General features: G+C 36.6%; 1 long non-coding RNA gene across 2 annotated transcripts in view; it reads right to left on the bottom strand.

Moving 5' to 3' along the window:
• LOC136292203 (uncharacterized) overlaps positions 1–3523 on the bottom strand; it is a 41119-nt gene extending 37596 nt beyond the window's left edge. For both annotated transcript variants that reach the window (XR_010721851.1, XR_010721850.1), the window contains exon 1: positions 3389–3523. This is a non-coding gene — a long non-coding RNA (uncharacterized lncRNA). The remainder of the gene's footprint in view (positions 1–3388) is intronic.
• Between the last annotated feature and the right edge of the window lie 16189 nt (positions 3524–19712).

Genomic DNA, 19712 nt, shown 5'->3' with positions numbered 1-19712 from the left:
ATTATTTTAATGCTTTTTACAAAGCTAAAGCCATACCAAGGATTTCTGCTGTATAAATACAATTTGCCAAGTAGACCTCAACACATAGATATGACTGGAAGTTTACTTCAGAGGATTCTGGATCAGACCAATGTAACTTTTGTTTGAACTTGAATATCAAAATATTGAATATACAGTCAGAACGGTGTCCAACACAATCTCAATATAGTTACTGTCTTTATTCTCTTTCTGCAAGTACTTATTTCAGTAGAGCCTGTTTTGTGGGAGCTATTGTTGAAAATATACCCCTTAATTGCCTGCACAAATAAAAAAGACCTACAGGAAGTTATAAAGTGGGTTTCAATCATGCAAACACTTTTTTCTTTCAGCTTCTGAGATCCATACTGAGATTAGAACGTGGGGAAAATGAGCCATATTCTATAAAGAATATCACAAAGAAGAGAGGAGGATAAAAGACATGATCACTCTGTCCTTCCCACAAATTTGCTCATGATTTTCCAGAAATGAATGTCATGACATACTGATTCATCAAGAGTGGAGTTAGGAGAAAGGAAACCTGGTATTTTCAGTCCAAATCTATGTAATTTTGACTTTTGTTTCAGCAGTGATGACTTCCCTTGGCTTATAAAACAGCTGCATGTACCAGACCCTCACAAAGAGAAATTCTCTCACTAGTTCAACAGCTAGTTTATGGTTTAATGGCACAGGGGTTTTTATTATGTTCCTGGACTAACAAACTTTTAAGGACATGACTGTGTGGTCTAATGCTTAACTTTTGGTCGAAAATTCTGGAGATTCTGGGATTAAATTTTACCTCCATGCAAAAAACGATGTAAAATCGGATTTTGTTTCTTGCAAGGCTATGAAAGCAATATTTGTCTGACTTGCCTATCAATAAACATCCTCAGCTGTTGGAGAGATTATTATGACAGTGCCATGGCTATATTTGGGGTCTGTACCTGTGATTTTGACAACGGATTGATATTTTCTGGCTCTGTAAGAAAGGGTGACAATGTATGCATGAGACCATACTATCAACCTGAAATGGAGTTAGATATTAACAGGTAAAGCTAAAAACAATTAATGTTTGAATAACTGACATAAGAATAGGAAACATTTATCTGGTCAGAACATAATAATGTGATTCTCAAAAAGAAAGACAAAGCTTCCAATGGGTGTAGAAGGTAAACATAGAAAAACATCTGTAATATCCCCAAACTAATAAATCTATGATTAGATTCCAATGAAAGACCTCCTGCTAAATTAAGTAGGATCATCCAAACATTACCTGAACTCTAAGAAACGTCACTCAAAGAAGCCAGAAGTGACCTTTTTGTTTTCATGACATTTTTATAAGGCTTGTGTATGATGGAAGCAACTCAGCTTCAAAAAAGATTCTAAAAAGATATGTCCTAAACATTTCCAAGGAATAACGATACACCCACTTGTCTTTTCTGCTAGATGTAAGAGCTGATCCAGGAGGTTAGGGAAGAAGTTCAGTAATTTGAAACGTAAATGAATTACCTTTGAAATTAACATACCAGGAAAAAAAAATCAAAACAAAACCAAAAACCAGAATAACAACACTTCAAAAATGCTGTGTCACGAGGAAATCTGTTATAGTTTGGGCTTTCTGAATTTGATGTCTTATTTATGTAAGATAAAGAAATTTCTGGATATGCATCACAATATTGATTGTTCAGGTAGAGATGCACACTTTCAGGGCAGTTTGTTAAAAAGAAATAAGTTTGCCACAGTTGAACTAGGAAAGTAAGACTGAAATAGGTCATCAACTCTCCAACAATTATGCCTGAAGTCCTGCTAAATGTGACAACATGAGAATTTAGCAGCTGCTTTTTGGTTACCAAAAAGTTATTAGCGTTTTGATTTTTTCTTTTTAGTGTGGGTTGTTTGTTTTGGGGTGCTTTTTTTTATTTTTTTACTTTTAATAAAGAAAAAAAATTGCAAAAATTCTTAAGCATATTCTGTATGTAGAGAAAAGTATAATCCTGACAATGATTAATTGATGCTATGGACGAGAAAGCATCTAAAGCTCAGAGGACTATGGTGGTGAAACTACAGTTCATTTAAAAAATAAATAAATAATGAGACTTCATTAGCTTACACTGAAGTGAAGGAACTTAAAAGTCTTCTCTAAGTTAAAAGCCATAACAAAGAAAGCAAAGGAAGCAAAGAAACAAAGGAGCAAAGGAAATAGAAGAATGTCTTGTGAAATTAAGCAGTGGGGTTTTTTTCCCTTCTCCCCCTCTTTGACAACGGAGAAAGTCAATGAAAATGATAGACTGATGTTCAAGAAATATAACTTGATTATTCTAGCAGCAGTGAAAGGGAAATGCTGCAAATAATTCATCAGAATACCAGAGAATCAAAAAGATTAAAAAAAAAAAAAAAGAAAAAAGAAAAAAAGCCCATGACAATATACTGTATATTCTGGCATGATAAGTTGCTTCACACAGCAGAGAATTAATCCAAGCTGTATGATACATCTCATTAAAGGAGCAACCACCAAAAGTAACTTCTGATTTGCTATGTGCTCCTCAATCTATCAGAACCCAGCCTCTTCATACTTGTAATACTGCCACTAAGAAAAGTGTTGAAATATGCCACCTTATTTCAAAATACCTTATAGCAAAATAATATATTCCACATTACAAAGTACTTTGTTTACTGAACGGCAGTGTGTTAACTACACTCAGCATAAAATGCTGCAGTAAACAGGGCTATTTCCCACTGATTTTTAGTGCACAGTGATGGGTGTATGCTAGCCCAATGCTTCTTGTCTGACATGGCAGATAAATTGACAAAAATCCTTAGGATACCTGATTAAATTGATAGATTAGGAGGTGTTCCACAACAGAGGAATGAGATGCAATAGTACAGCTTTACTAGGTTTAAGAAATGAGAGAAGGAGAGGAGCTGTACAAAGAGATTAATTATAGTATCCACTCTTTCACACAGTCCTACATTTTATTTTCTATCTCAATACCCAAAAGATGAAAGGAAAGAAAAACATTTTGTTTACCCAAGTGGTAATGTTTATTTCCTGGAAATAGAAGATGCTGAGTCAAGTGACTGCTACTGAACTATGTGGCCTTATTTAAATTTTGATAAAAGTTAGCGCAAAACTGTTCAATGGAAAAGTTATTTCTATTCTGAAATCCTCAGAACTGCAGAGAGTCATAAAACTTGTATTACCAAAATAGGAATTAAAAAAATAAAGAACCATAACTGTGTGAGGTTATAAACAGTGTGAAACAAAAAGCTGCACATTAACAGAGACCTCTGAAGGGTCCAAGCCTCAAACATTCACAGCTACAGCCTTTATTTAAATTTAAAAAAAAAAAAAAATAGAAATAAAAATCATTACCTCAGTCAAGAGTCATGTTTATGCTGCCATCAGAGATGTGACTGCTTCCTGGGAAAGCGGAGCAGGTATGCCAACTTAGCTTATTTGGGTGGCTGATAACAGCACAGCTAGCAGCCCCAGAAGCCATGAGGCTGAATGATTATCTAGGTAGTACACCTGTGGCAGGTGTTACTATGGTTTCAAGGTGTTTGCCATCTGAACCAAGTAGCCCACATTCACATGACCTAGGCCAGAGGTTCATAATTATGATTTCATTTGTTTCCTCATCAAATTTTTTGCCTTTAGTCTTGTGGTCTTAAAACAAGCCCCGCCACTCATCAAGATTTGTTATACTGTTTAAAAAGGAGCAAGCCATAGATAAGATGCAATTTAGGAAGAAATTTTTAATAACCTCTCAGCTGTTAATTGCTGCTTCCCAAAAGAGACCAGAGACAAGAGTGTATGTGTATGAATGTTCCTCCTCCCCTCCATTCCCGGGAAAAAGCTGACACACGTCCCAGCTGGTTAGTTGCCATTGCCAAGAACATCAAAGAGGAAATGCACTTGCACAAACAGCTTAGATGACACCAGACAGCTGGGGTTTGGCTCTTCCTTTTCCTTCCATTTCTGGTTGCTGTGCTTACCTCCAAGGAAGAGATCTCTGAAGGAGAGCTACAGTTGAGTTTTGTTTCATTCAGTCTCCTAGCATCAATCCTCATTCCTGAAGTTCCCAAAAGGCAGCTGGGGTTAGGCAGGTATCTTCCCTCTACTCTTAGTGCCTGACAAAAGGCCTGTTGACTTGGCAAGCTAAAATTAGGCTTAAGACATAATGTAAATGCTTCTCTGATTGTATAAAGCATGCTTTTGACTGGAGCAGAAATAATTTTTTTTTTAAAAGTTACGGTGCAGTAATGAATTTTAGGTTAAATTTCAGTTGCAATTTGTTACATTTAGAAAATTATGCCTTCTAACAAGAAATCCATTCTTTCCTTCCAGCCACACTTCTGGTAAAGTGGTAAAGATGAGGGACTCTTATAAAATAAACTTGTATTCCTGTAATTGCTGCCATTTCTCCTTCTCCTGCCAGACTTTTCTTTCACCAAATGACTACTTCACAGTATCTAAATGTTTCTCTCCCCCAGTTTTAGCCCATATTTTAGTCTTTTTCATGTAGATGAACCTGTTTTTATCAGTGTCTCTGATGACCACTCCACAGCCAAAATTCATCCCAGTTTTGACTTGTCAGACAATCTCCAGTAGCTTAATGATTTACTTTGAGCAACAGAATTCCAAAAGTCTGCCATAAAGGCATCACACATGCAGAACAGGTAGCTTCTGACCACAATTCTGTTTCAGGCAACATTTCAGACCATGGGAAATGCTCAGCATATCCAAGGGGACTCTCAATCCTCCCCTTAAGCACTTTTCAATGTATCCTCCATGGATCACTGTGATCACTACAGACACCCAGGACAGGTCTCCACTTTCACATTTTTGTAGATCCACCTCGATAACTAATGCCTAAATATTTCACGTTCTTTTTCCACGGCACCATGAAGAAAATTATCTCTAATCTATCCTTTCAGGTAAAATGATTGCTTTCATTGGTCTTGAGTGTTTGGATAAGACTTCCACAAATCTGGCTGCTATGCTTCTTAGAGTCTTAAACAAAAAACTTGTCTTCCTTCATCAAGGGAGCTCAAAAAGTGGCTACAAACGTAATGCTGGTATATCTGTGCTTAAATTAGATCATCTTCAGCATCTTCCATCTCGCTACCAATTTGCCCTTCTCTTCTATGTCAAAGAGGAGCTATTTATTCTCATATTCACAAAGACACCATTGCCATCACTGATTGAGTACAAGGCTGACTATTCTCTTGTTACCTCCCATCACTTAAATCTTTAAAGTATCTTTATCCTTTTCTGGATTAGAATAGCAGCAACACTTTAAACTGTGACAGTCATTTCTAGAGTGCTCATCTGAAATGCAGGCAGATGTCCCAGAGAACATATTTGCAAAATGATTAGCTCTGGAAGATTTGAGCTGCAAAAATGTCTGATATATGATTTGGAACTCTCTACATTACAGAGACAGCCAAAACTCTGGGATCAAACAATGTCATAGAGATAGGGGGAAAAAAAGGGGGTTAGTTTAGTTCTGAAACTTGAAAAACATCAATAAACAAAGGAAAACAATTCAAAGTTACTAACATAACAAACATTTTCAGAGAGCAGCAGCTGGTAGTACAGTTGATAAAGTACAAAAATGAAGAAAGGGGAGACTCTTGAAAACTGTATAAACAGAGATAAAGAGTAAGAGGTAACTGAGACAGTGAGGACAATAATGTGCTAAAGTACGAAAGGACATTGCTAATACAGGCCAAAGCAGTGTAAAATACTGGAAAAGCGAAGCCAGACTGGAAAAAAAACCCAGCTTGAACACTGTCAAGTGGGAAATCAGTTCTTCAGGAAAATATGGCATGTTTTGGAAAAACAGGAGCAGCGGGCAGACTGACAATCACAGTGAAGAGGAATCACATGAAAACTTTTGAAAGAGTGTGAGGAACCAGAGTGACGATTTGAAGGAGTTAGGGAGGAAGAAAACTGGAAAAGTAATTGACAGGGTTAGAAGTCCACCATCCATTAATGAATGCTGTTAAAATTTACAAATTTATCTTCTTTCCTTCCTTTTCAGGTCCCGCCATTCCTGTGCAGATAGAAAATAAATATTCTGGAGCCAAGCAGGTATGATTCCCATGTTGTTCTTGCCAAACAGTCCAATGTTCCCACAGGGAAATTTGATCCATCATAGACAAGGGTTCTTGCCTGGCAAGAATGCAGTTTCTTAAAGACAAAAGATGTCACTAAGTCAGACAGTCAAATTGTCTGACAACTGAAGCAGACCTTTTCTTTTACAATATTTTTGGAGACTGAGATTCTAAGAACTTTACTACTAAACTGCTTGATTATTAATGGGCATTAACTTACACTTTGCATGCACGATTTACATTACATCGAGTTTCAGTAAGTTTCTATGAAATACTTTGTTCTGCTCAATACTAATAATTTTACAGTCTGTGCTTCAAAACTGTCTTAATTTTCTTAAACATAACAGCAACTTCAATTGCATTTTCCTGATCTGCAACAAAAAAAATCTGTATAAAGGAGTAAACCATATAAGCACACCAAGAATACACCACTTTTAATAACATATTTAACTCACAATATATAATACAGCTTTTTTTTTTTTTTAAGAAGAGGTGTCTTTAAATCATATCCTTTATTAAAGCATAAAGTATTCTTTGCAGATTTTCATTAAATACAAGGCAGAATAGTAGATGATTTTGCACCATTAAAAAAAAATACACAGGGAAGGTGAGAATTGTATTGTCATTAACAAATGTAGCAAAACTACCCATTTAAGGGAATCACAGCATCCCCCAGGCTGGAAAACGTCTCCTGGACCATCAAGTCCAACTTTTGGTAACAATCAAGATCATTGGCTAAAATCCAGTTTGTAACCCAAATATATTTAGGTAGTTATCACTTCCATGCTTTAAGAAACAAACAAACAAAAAAAAAAAAAAAACAAGAAAAAAAGAAGTCTACAATCGGAATCTGCTTTTTACAGGAACCCCATGGGAACAAGACGATGCATTGTTTCTCAAAACATGGCTTTTCAAATTCACTATGACTGCTGTATATTGTGATTGGTTCAGGCATTTGAGCCGGCACACAATGAATACAGTTGTAATTTTTGCAGTCACAGAGCAATGAATGTTCCATGTTATTTTGCTTGTTGCCTATATGTAGAGAGCAATTTGTGTGGAGAACATTACTGTATCTGTCATGTTCCATCTGCAGGCACTGATGCAGAACTGCTTGGAGACAGCAGCACTGTAGTATTGATGCTCATGGCAGAAGAGATTTAGATACCATGAAAAGCTAATGGTGTTAACTAAAGAATTCTTCAACTCACTTCAGCAGAAAGGAAACATTTAAAGGAGGATTAGTTTTAGAATAAATGACAGAAATTCAACACATTGAAATTGTGCAAAGTGCATATTGTAGCAATTATGGAGACTTTTTGATACAGTACTGATGAGCCAAATTATGGCTGTGCTGTTCATTACTCTACAGCATAGACAACTGCCTTTACATGGGATGACTTCTTATTTTAAGGGTTGCTATAAAATTATCTTTGTTCTTTAAACAAACATTCTGTAATTGTGCACAGAAATAAGCACCTGAAAAAACTTGGTTTTTTAGCCTATGCACTTCTTACTCATCCTAAAAGATTTGTCTTCTCAATTTCTCCTCTGAGGTGGGAAATGGGGGTCAAACTGAATTAATTTTGCTGCCTCTTGTTTGGGCTGAAGAGAAATGGCTGCAATAAGGAATGACAATTCTGCTATGGTGAAGTCTGTACAGGATCTGGACAAGAAGTAATGTTCTTCTGTGCTGGAAGGGACGGTCTGAAGCAGTCTGAAAAAAAAAAAAAAAAACAACGAAAAAAAACCACCAAAACACCAAAACAAAAAAAACCCAAACCAAACCCCACCTGTTTTAAAAGACAACAAAGAAAAGATGGAAAGAATTTTCTGCTCTGTCCTGCACTGACAGGAAGCCTGACCATGCACAGGGAGGTCCAGTTAGGAGTGAAGTGCCAGGTTCAAATCATTCTCAGGACTGACCCTGTTGTGTCACAGTGACCCGGATTCTCTCATCACATCAGTTCCAGGAAGGAAAGTAGTTTTGACTCTGTGTTGAGTAGGACTGTCATCAATTCACAAATAAGTACTGCCTAAGAACATAAGGTTATTTAAGGACTTGGAACTGAAATATCCTGTCTCTTAACAAAGCCATCTCAAAATGGTGTTCCTACTCTGCTTTTCTTTTAAAGGATAATAAAATTTGAGACGCATTTATTATGATGTATATGTGTATGTATGTAGACATGAACATACATATAAATTTAGTCAAACTCCAGAACAGTAGAATGAACAGAAGAAGAAAATAAAGAGCAGTAACTCTTATCATGAGAATATTCTCTCTCAGTCCTACATTTGAAATACTGCTGAGGATATTTTCTCCCAGCTATATCAACTATTTCCCATTAAAGCAAAGCTATTCTCTTTTAAATATCATCATGGGGTTATATGTGTCTCCTACTCGCTTACAGCTCAGTTTACAAGTGAAAAACATGTCTCCTTCTAAGATTTGGCGACAGCAAATCTCAAGTTGGGACTCCAAAACAAATCTACTCTTTTTTTTTTTCTTTTTTTTTCTTCAGTTGTAATTGTATTCCTTCAAATTCTTCTCTTCTTTTTTGTGACATTTACCTTTAAGACAATCAACAATGATGCAGATGCTGAACAAGGACCAGGATTTTTATTTATACAGTATAATTCTCAGGCTATAATTCAGTGCACTCTATGGTGAATAACAATATACTCACACAAATAAATTAGATATGGTTTAGATGGTTCCTATTGTTTCAATTATTATCTCAAGTACTTGCACATAAGAATAGGCGCCTAGTTTTTACTCTTAGTTTATCTCATGCAGCTCCTATATTTATTCCAGGGTTTCCAGTAAGACTCCTAAAAATTTTCTGCCTCTAAAATTTTCTTTTACTCATGTACTCATTACGTGATAAAATTGCACAATCTTTGGAGAGACATTATGTTCATTTTTTATGTCTATATAAACCTAACACAAAGAAACTCTGATCTTTGTTTGATGCATGTAAACAACATGGCAACAGAAAAGAAATTTAAGTATAGCTAGAGGATTTTATGTTTTTGGCAAAAAAAGAAGATGGAGAAAAATAATGTGCAAATGTGCTGCACTGCAGTTGCTTCAAGTGATTAGATGATTCTGGGAACGGTGGCTTTGAATAAAAACAAACAGGAATTTTTCATATCATCTGTCTGATTCTTGTGACAAATTATCTCCTTGCAAACATTTTTGAGTATTTATTTGGGATGCTCTATGTTGATTAATATTTTTCATTCCATTTGTGTAAAAATATCAGTTAATATTTCATACTTTCTTCTGCTTCTTTACTTCTTTGAACTTATTTTTAGATATTTGCCTATTCTCTTATGTGTCTTATCAAATAATTGCATTCAGAAATCAAACCTTGTGAACTTCAACAGAAAACTGTGTTCAACCCAATTATACTTTCTGTAAAATGCTCCTTTCTGAACAGGTTTTTCGCAGGTGATTTTAACCACAAAACAGCACCAATGATTTCAGTCTGCTACTGCCAACTACAATGACATGAAAAAATTCCAAGAAGAGTCAGTATTAGATCAATTTAAGAAAGGCACTCAGGAAGGTATAAAAGGCACCCACCAGGGGTTGACTAGCACTTTAGGTACTACAGTTGAGTAGGTAGCATTTAAATCTATTTTCTTTTGACCTATAAAGACTTCTAAGTGAAGGAAAAAAAAAACTTTTCAACAGGTACAATCTTTATACATTAATTTGCTGATGCACCAAGTCTTCCCAGGAGACATCAGGGCAAATGCTTCAAGTTAATAGAGGGCATACTGTGGTGATTTGTATCATCTGACACACACTGAGGACAAGTAGCCATAGGATAACATTTCCTAGAACCTAGTCTAGTTATGCAAAAATATTCAATTTAGCTCTTTTGAAATCCATCACAAAGATGCACAGCATAGATAAATAAATAGCCAGGCTAACAGACAAGCTAGCATATGAAACATCTGTACAGAAAACTGTTCCATTTAATAGCAATTTGTCAAGATAATTGTGTCAAATGTGGTATAACCACAGATGAAGTCAATATTAAAAATACTTCAATCTTTGTTATCAGAGTATTAGCAGGCCATAGATATTTATTACTTTTATTTCTGAGGTGGAAGAGAACATTTCTGTTTTGTCCTGCCCTATTTTAACATTCCCCTTGAAAATAATGATAAAACTATGAAGTACTTCTTTAAAAGAAAAACTGCACTATTTAGGCTAACAAAAAAAAAACATTGAAAAACCAAAAATTCCATCAAGTAAAAAGCATATCCTAGTAAAGAAAAACCTCCAGGTTTATTTATCGACCTCAGAAAGCAGATCTGGGAAACATCAGGGGTCTGCCTGGAACTCTCAGCTGGTAAAATCCCAGGAAGAATTGTTGTTGGGTACAGTAACAGAGCTGTGCAATAAGAATTGGCAGCTGCCTACAGTGACCCTTGCCAGGAGAATCCCTGTGAGTGAACTCCAGATCCCTTGGCATCACTTGCCAGGAGCCAAACTGAGTACACCCCACTTCAGCCTGACTCTGACCTCGGTGATTTTCCCCCTGCCCTTCAGCATTTCACTGTATCAGTGATTTGATTTGAGTGCAAGATGCAAATGTTTCAGTGTTTCGTCTTAAATGGGACCAGAAACAAAGATAAAGGTGAATCTTTTTAAATGTTGCCTTCCACTTAACCTGATTTTTTCAGTGTATAATTAAAATTTTACAGCTACAAGTTTCATAGTAAACATTTATCACAGCCTGTACTGGAATGTAAATCACATCTAATAATTAAGTCTGAATTTTGCAGTAAAAAACCCGTACATCCTTCAGAAACTGAATTACTCAAAAAGCTAATATCTGACCATTACCAGTACATTTTTAAGCAAATCATTAACTTCTACAGTGTATTGATGCTCAAACTTTGTAATTGCTGTGTGCATTTATTAGACTGCAAATTTAATTCCTCATAGCATAAAAATTATGGGGAGGTTTTTTGTAAACATGTAGGAGCTATGCCTGTTTCTGTGATGGCTGGATGATCCTAAACATTTTGGTTTTTTCTCTCCATTCCATAATTTCCTTTTCATTTCAGCTAGTGAGACTAGAATTGGAGCAGTTAGGAGAAGGGAGAGATGCAGAACAATAAGGAAGATATTAAAAAAATTGCTTTACTGGGCAAAATTAGGTTTTTCAGACAATACTGTCCCATACTGAGTACTGGAAATTGTGCTAACAAGAGCTGCTGTGTTTGCTTGGTACTGCAATTCCTTTTCCAGGAGTCATCAAGGTTGCAGAATTAAATTGGACAGGAATACAACTTGTGGGGAAAAACTCTGCCAGGGAAAAGGAGGTAAAGAGTGCCTTGCATTTCTCTAGTCAAATTATTATCAATAAGCAGTACAACCTCTCTAGAGAAGCTCCTGGTGCATGCATTGAAAAGCTTCGCTGAACTTTTTCTACATCTGCAGATAAATCATGCTGACATATTTCTCATATTTTTCTGTTACCTTTATCCAGATGTATTACTAGATATAAGTGAGTAATGTATCTCTTAATAAATATTCATTTTGGCAAAGTACCACAAAAGCTCTCACAAACATTCATGATAAAATAATGCTGATCAGTGCCAACTTTTCACTTCAAGGGACCTCTGCACTCCGTAGCAGGACATTCAAAGCTGTACTTTGTCACAAAATAATAGTAAAATATGGAAGTGCCATTTAGGTAACTTGGAAAAAAGTAGTTAAACTTTACACTGACTTCAGCAGAGAGTTTGCCTTAACTCTCTGTCACTGAAATGTGACCTAATGAATATGCTTAATCTGTGTTCTTTATCTCACATGCACACTCTCCTCAAAAGGCTGCCTCTGAAACAAAGGCAAACCCAAACTAACTCTGGAGCCAAAGGAACCTGAAGAGCCCAGATCAAGAGCGCTAACAGGGAGCAACAATATGAATTGCCAGATTTTTTGAATAATAGCAAAATTGAAAGTGCCTTGGGTGCATCCAAGCACAGCTGCAATAGCTAACTTATTAAGGTCTTTTCATTGGCAGCCACATCTAAACAATCTGCAAAAGAAACTTTAACGGCTTCTCTTGTCATAAATGATTCAGCTGAAATATATACAACCTTGTAAGCCAGGTGGTGAGATGTAAAAGAGGCTAGATCCTACACAGGATATTTGGGGTGTTTTCTGGGGTTTTTTTCAGGTTATACAGAGAAGCTCCTATCATTGTTTGATGTAAATAACTCCTAAGGGCCTTGAAGACATGTATATTAATATCAGGAAAGGTATTTGTTTCAGACTCACTTGAAGAACTTCCTTAACTTGAAGTTAAGGAACTACCCATAGGATTAAAAATATCAGAGAAATGTAGTGAATATGACTGAAATGATTTTAACTGGATAAGTTATTATACCTATATGGAAAACACACCTCCCAATGTCCAAAAAGATCTTTGAAAATACATAATATTGCATTACTAAAATTATAATCTCATCCTTCTTTCAGCATACAGGTCCAAAAAAAGAAATCAAAGATTCTTTCTGTCTTTTTCTCCCATTAATTTAGCCAAAATTACAATGAGACAAAGAAAGGTATAAATGAGCTAACAGCACAAATTCAGTCAAAATCATAGTCAGCGACAAAAAGAGTACAAGAATAATTTGTACCTGATTGTAATTTTAGTTATTATCAGCCTTGCTGACTCTTAGATCCTATTGTTTAAAAACATTTTATGTTTTGCAGGTTATCCAAATAAGACACTATTTTTCAGTGACCAGCAATGATCTCTCAGGCCCTCCTTCTTGTCCTCTTGCTTAGCATCAATAGTATCCACCAGGTTCATCCTGGCCCATCAGATAAGTCACGATCAGCTGCTGGCCAGTCCTTCCTCCTTGGTGGGTAAGTAATGCCAAGGTCATGATTGAAGTGAAGCGTCTGGGAATAAACTAGCCTGGATTTGTTGTGATGTTTTTGTTCTTCTCTAAATGCACACAACCTTTATTGACAAAGGGCTGAAAAAGACAGAAAAAGCCTGGCAAACAAGTCACTTCCAAAACAAGACAAAGGCAAAGTGACTTGCAAAAACAAGGTTCTATAAAATTGTAAGTTATGAGGAAAAGCAAGGGTCAACATGGCTACTTACTTTTGCCTTCCTATTCTTAGCGTAGGGCAAAATAGAACAGAAATAAGGGTTTGATCATGGCTTGACAATATTTTACTCACACTTTTAGCACATATATAGGTGATTATAAAATCTCTAAGTAAAAGAAATATCAGGTTGTTGCTCTGTAATTGAACTAGAAGAAAAGCAATGGTACGGATTTTTTTTCTTTCTGTTTTTCCTCTGGACTTGGTAAGAAATCTATACCCATCAATCTTACTGCACTGGGTTTATATAGCTTTGGTAGTGGGAGGACTACAAAAGTGGCTTCTGTGAGAAGCTGCCAGAAACTCTCTCGCTGTCCAGCAGAGCCAACCCCAGCTGGGCCAACACAGACGTGCTGCTGGCCAAGGCTGAGCAAATCAGAGATGATGGTAACACCTCTGTGATAAGATATTTAAGAAGGAAAAAATCCCACAGTTGCACAGATATCATTGTGACACAGTTGGAGCAGAGTGAGAATACATGAGAGGAACAGCCCTGCAGACACCAAGGTCAGTGGAGAAGGAGGGGAAGGAGGTGCTCCAGGCACAGGAGCTGAGATTCCTTCCCCTGCAGGCTGTGGTGAGGGAGATGTGCCTCTGGAACCCATGGAGGAGACTCACACTAGGGCAGGTGGATGCCTGAAGGAAGCTGAGAACCCATGGGAAACCTGGCAGGGACCTGCAGACCCCTGGGGAAAGGGAACCCAAGCTGAACAGATTTTGGTAGCACTTGTGACACTGTGGGGGACACAAAGCTGGAGCAGCCTGTCCTCGAAGAACTGCACCCCCTGTAAGGGTGTCTGATGGACTCACACTTGAGGAGTTAATGGAGAACTTCATGGGGAACCCACACTGGAGCAGGGGAAGGACTTCTTTCCCTAAGCAGCAGCAGAAACAAAGAGTGATGAACTGACCATTACCCCCATTCTCTGACTCCCTGTGCCACGGGAGGGGGAGGTAAATCTGGAAAGGAGAGTGGGTGTGGGGAAGGTGTTTTTCAGAATTATTTTACTTCTCATTATCCTGCTTTGATTTTTTCAGTAATAAATTCATTTACTATGTCCAATTTGAGTCTGTTCTGCCTGTGATGGTATTTGGTGAGTGATCTCGCTGAGACTTTAACTCATGAACCTTGGTCCTGTTTTCTGTCCCCTGTTCAGCTGCAGGGTGATAAAGTGGCTTTGGTGGGTGTCTGGAATCCAGGCAGGGCCAGCCCATGAAACTTACTCATGCTGAGTGACAGCTATTCATATTTTGGACTCTGGGGCATGCTGCCAGACTGCATTAGAGTCTGTCCATGTGCTTGGAAGCAGCATGGTGTGGGCTCCCTGTGGTTGCATCTGGCCTGCAATGCAAAGATCTAAAAAGTCCCAGGGGGACTGTGAAACACATGGGGACCTTTCTGTGTTCACATGCTTTTTCTTTTTCTTCCAGAGGGGACCAAACCATCAAGATTTTCCCTAGGTTCTTTCTGCAAACACTGGCCTCATTCAGAAAAAGATGTGCAAGGGAGTACCGGAAAACCCTGAAAGTTTCATAGATCAGAAAGAATCAGAGCAGCCATTCATGTATGTTACCTATTTCCTACAAATTCTTTTATATTTTCAAGTATTTTCATCTTAAAGCAAATACACACATGCCATTAAAGATAAGTTTGCTTTGGCTAAGTTTTTATAAGGTCTTAAGATATTACAGTAATAAAATGCATGGTTTGTTTTCCAGTGGCATATGCAGGGCAAAAACACATTTTGTAATACATCACAGGCATCTTAAATCAACGTGACACATTTAAGTTAATTCAGTTCCTTCTATCAGCACAATATCACTAGCTCTAGGTTGCTCTTATTAGCCATTTCCCCATTTCCCGCTCTTGATCCCCAGGGAAAAATTAACAAACCAGTTTGTTTAAACTCTTCTTGAAATATTAGCTCTCCTGTTAACCCAAGTGACTCCGAAAATTCATTTGGAAAATAGAAAACATAGCGTACATGTGGATGGCTGTACACTATTGTAACACACACATATTAGCTACTCCTTCTGCATTGCTTAAGGGACCAAGAATACATTTATCTTTTATGGAAAATTCTACCTAGCACTAGAAGTAGCAAAAAATAAATACACTGAACATCATGTAATTCCCAAGGCAAACGTTAATCAGTTATGAGAAATATTATGATACAGGTATTTCAGCTCTCTTTTCCTTGTGGGACCCATAAGGTAAATAATCTAAGCCATTGGATTGATTGTAGAAAGCATTTAAACCCATGATGTCAAGATATTTATTATTTGTGCAGCCAGATATTAATTTGCCAATACTTTTAACTCATGTGATTAGCTTTTTGCTATCTACACAGAGGTTGAAATGATGGTACCTTTTACAGCTGAAACTGTTTCAGTGAGTAATGTAGAAATGGTATTCTACTGACTGAGAGCTGCACCAGGACTGTAACTTATCCACAGCCAGACAGCACCATTTTCTTGGTTTATGCAGACATTTCAAACATTTTTCTACAGAGAACATTCCAAGAAAACATCTATTGATACCATAAGCATCCAAATATAAATTACTTTTTTCCTAATTATGTACTAAAAGTTTCAGTCAGGAAATTCCACTAATGCCAAGTAAAACCTTTTTTCCCCCGATAACATTTTTACAGGTTTTGACTTAGATTTATTTTCCCATATACTTAAGTGATCTTTCCCAGGGGAAATGTTTTATTTGTCTATATTAAAAAAATAATAATTTTTTGACATTTAGAAAGGTTTAGTCTGAACTATCTAAGCATATGCTATCATGTCAAACTTTTTTCAGTTATCTTGAAAACTTTATACCCATAAAGATTAATCATACTCAAAATTTTCCAATGTACCAGAATATGCAGAAATCTAAATAGCAGGGATGTTTCAAATAGCATTCAATGAAAAGCAGCTGTCCTTAAATGAGCTATATGTAAATATAGCAAATTAATTTAATATTTTGATTCTAGCTATACGGTTTAAAATATTGTAGGCATAATAAAAGTTAGGCACAACTGAAAAATACACACAGAGGGGAAAATTTCATTTTCAAAAAAGCAGCCTTTCTTCTACATGATATCCTCATATAATGAAAAGTTCTGAAACATTAAATGTTTAATTTGGTTTTGCTCCAAATCAGAAAAAAAACAACATTAAAATGTTTTGTAATGCAAAATAGACATCTCTAGCTTTTATCCATTCCACTCATTAACTTTTGTCAAATCAGTGCTATTCATTATGGGTGAGTTTCTTTGTGAAACAGAAAATAAAACTAAAAAGTCCGTAACTCCAATCCTCAAGTTGTTCAATTGCTCAATTTTGTGAAGAACCAGTACTTTTTTTTTTCTTCTGGTTTTGTTCTTATCTTAGTTTTAGACATCTGGCTGGTTTCTGTTTCCCAGTGGGCATTTTCTTTAATGTATGGGATTTACAACACAGAAAAGAGACTTCACCAAGTATCCAAGCCCCAACGTTAGGTGTGATTAACTCCTATTCAAACACAGCATCCTAACTCACAGTTAATTGGGGGGGGGGGAAGTGTTTTTTGTTCCTGGCGACCATTCCTTATTTCCAGTCTCCCTGCACTTTCTGGACAACCATTTTAATACCTGAAGGAGGAGGTCATTTTGATAATCGTCCACTTCAACAGCTGACTCACTAGGAGTGACATGTTTGGGTACACCTTCCTTTTAAAACACTTTTTACCTTTCCTTTTCCCAATTTTCATCCAACTTGCATGAGATTTTCTCCCACATGCCAGCATGACATGAAAATTCTTTTTGAAATCTGTAAAATGAACATGAAGTGGAGCCAGAACAGCTCTGTACTTACAGAATATTAGTACATCTGAACAGGACAACTTTGGCAATAAAAGGTGAGAATCAGAGTTTGATTATGGACAACTTCAGATGAACCTTATTCTATTTAGTCAACTGGACAATATAGGATTAACCTGAACTGAATTTAGTTCACAGAGATGCTTGGTTTTGCAACCCTTTAATTTTAACCTTTCATATTGATTTTAGAAAAACCAAGAGATTTAAATAACATTCACACATTTCCATCTTTGTTTACATGGAAAACTTCATGTACAGGACAAGTACACATGACTGTATGGCTGAAATGCATAACAATGTAGATTTCAAGTCTTTTCCTCCTTCAGGAACTGCCAAGAGTGGTGTATTAAAGCTATTACTAGAACAAGTATCTTTCAAAGGCAGCATGTATGCTCCGAGTGTGTGTGCTCTGCTTTACACGCTTACACCAAGCCAATTTAACAGCAGAGATTCAAATTTTAGGTGTTGAAATCATCCAAGTGTTACCAAACTTTGTCACTAAACTGTGACCCCCACTGGGTAGGTGAGGCAGCAAGAAAAAGATGCGGAGTAGAAATACCTTTTTGTGGAGTAACATTTGAAATCTGTGTTTCCCACTTGTTCCACCTAGAGAACTCAAGTTTTCTGAGTATGGATCCAATTAGCAGTATCCCTTTCTATTGGGCTACTAGGGGTATTAAAATCCTAATGAATATGCATTTATTAAAATATTGAATTAACTATAAAAAACCCCAAGTCTTCAGCAATCACTGCCCAAAAGTTCAATACTGCTACTTCAGGCAATATTATTACCTTATAATAAGGTCTCCTGTTTCCTGAGTGTGACTAATATACCTGAATTCCTAGACATGAGACCTTGTGTTCAGCTGTGTAAAACACACACGCAGGCCAAATGAACTCACTTAGCAGGAGTACTCAGACTAGATTGTAAAGCAGATTTATCTGGGCTATGATTTAATATTCCATTTCATTCAGCTGCCAACTTCACAAGAATCTTTTTCTTCTAGTCCTTGATATAAACCAAGAAATAGGGATTCACCTTTTCCCCACAGGAAACAAATTTAAACAATAACAATACATCCTTGGATTTTTCAGACCTACCAGACAGTTTGGATCTATTTAAGACTTTCTGAACTCTAAACAAAAAAACAAGCAGGATTATTATGCCTTTCAGAATTTTGTGCTGTAATACTTTATTAGGAACCATATTGCATCCTGATGCCTAATATTAATTAAATGAGGGTTTTTTTTAATTACACACTGACTGGACCCCAAATGTCCAAGTGCAAAACCAGGCTAATTTGTTAATTGATACCTATTTAATTTTATCTCTATGGTTCCTGTTTCATTATTACCTGAGTAATATCTTTTTACATCTTGGCTTTTTTTACCTACCCTTTGCCTTTTTTGTTTCCCCAAGTTTGGTCTTCTCTTCCTAATATTTCTTCCACTGCATCTACTTCATTCATCTGGATTGAAACTGCCTTTTTAACCTCTCATAGACTTCACACTGATTTTATTCTTGCTGTTTCAGGAAAGCAAACCTCTGGCACTGACAGTATGTTAATTGTCCAGAAACAGTAGTAATACCTGAGTAGGCAATGTGACTACAATTTACAAGTTAAGATCCAATCATCAGTATTTTCCTCTTTACAACAATTTCTTATATTAAAAAAAAAAAAAAAAAAAAAAAAAAAAAGCAAACCACTAAAGAACCTTATCTCAGGACTTAAAGCAAGGAAAAGCCTTCAGTGTGGTATTCTAAAGCTTTATCTGTCTTATTTTGGTCACTTCCTGTCAATTTTTCTTACTTTCATGAAGAGCTAGTTACCAAGAAACAACAACCAAAAAACCCTCGAAACAAAAACAAAACAAGCAAACAAACAAAACAAAACAAACAAAAAAACCCCACATAGATTAAAAAAAAAAAAATTAAAATCAAAGCACACCAATAAGCAGCAGTTCAAACCACACAAAGATCTTTAATGTGAGAGTGGGGAGATGCTGGAAGAGGTTGCCCAGAGAAGTTCTGGATGTCCCATCCCTAGAAATGCTCAAGGCCAGGCTGGATGGAGCTCTGGGCCTGGTCTAGTGGAAGGTGTCCCTGCCCCTGGCAGGGGCTTGGAACAAGATTATCTTTAAGGTCCCTTCCACCCAGGCCACTCTATCATCCTGTGATCGTGCAGACTAAAACAACCAACACTGGAAACCCCACCTGCCAAAGAAAAGTCTCAGCCAAGACAAATTTCAAACTGGTGCTATTAAATAGAAAATAAAAGAACCTGAAATGAATTCCCAAACTAGGCAGAAAACCCAAGTCCCAAGAACATTATATTTGTTATAGTATTTTTATAGAGTTATATATGCACATTTCACACTGATTATCTTGGGTTGGCCAGTAAATAGAAGAGAAATAAAACATTTTACAACAAAATAATTATTAAAAATAATTACTATGTTTCCTTATATGAAGATTCTGTGTCTTCTGTTATAAACATACCTACACAACAGATATGAAAGGTCCATTTAACTCACAAGGACTAGGCAGATTTTAAACAAGTGTAGAACTTGGC

This window comes from Chamaea fasciata, unplaced genomic scaffold, assembly GCF_029207755.1.
Source record: "Chamaea fasciata isolate MVZ Bird 193981 ecotype frontalis unplaced genomic scaffold, bChaFas1.0.hap1 SCAF_7, whole genome shotgun sequence".
In the NCBI taxonomy this organism is placed as follows: Eukaryota; Metazoa; Chordata; class Aves; order Passeriformes; family Sylviidae; genus Chamaea; species Chamaea fasciata.
This window is presented reverse-complemented; position numbering and strand designations above follow the sequence as displayed.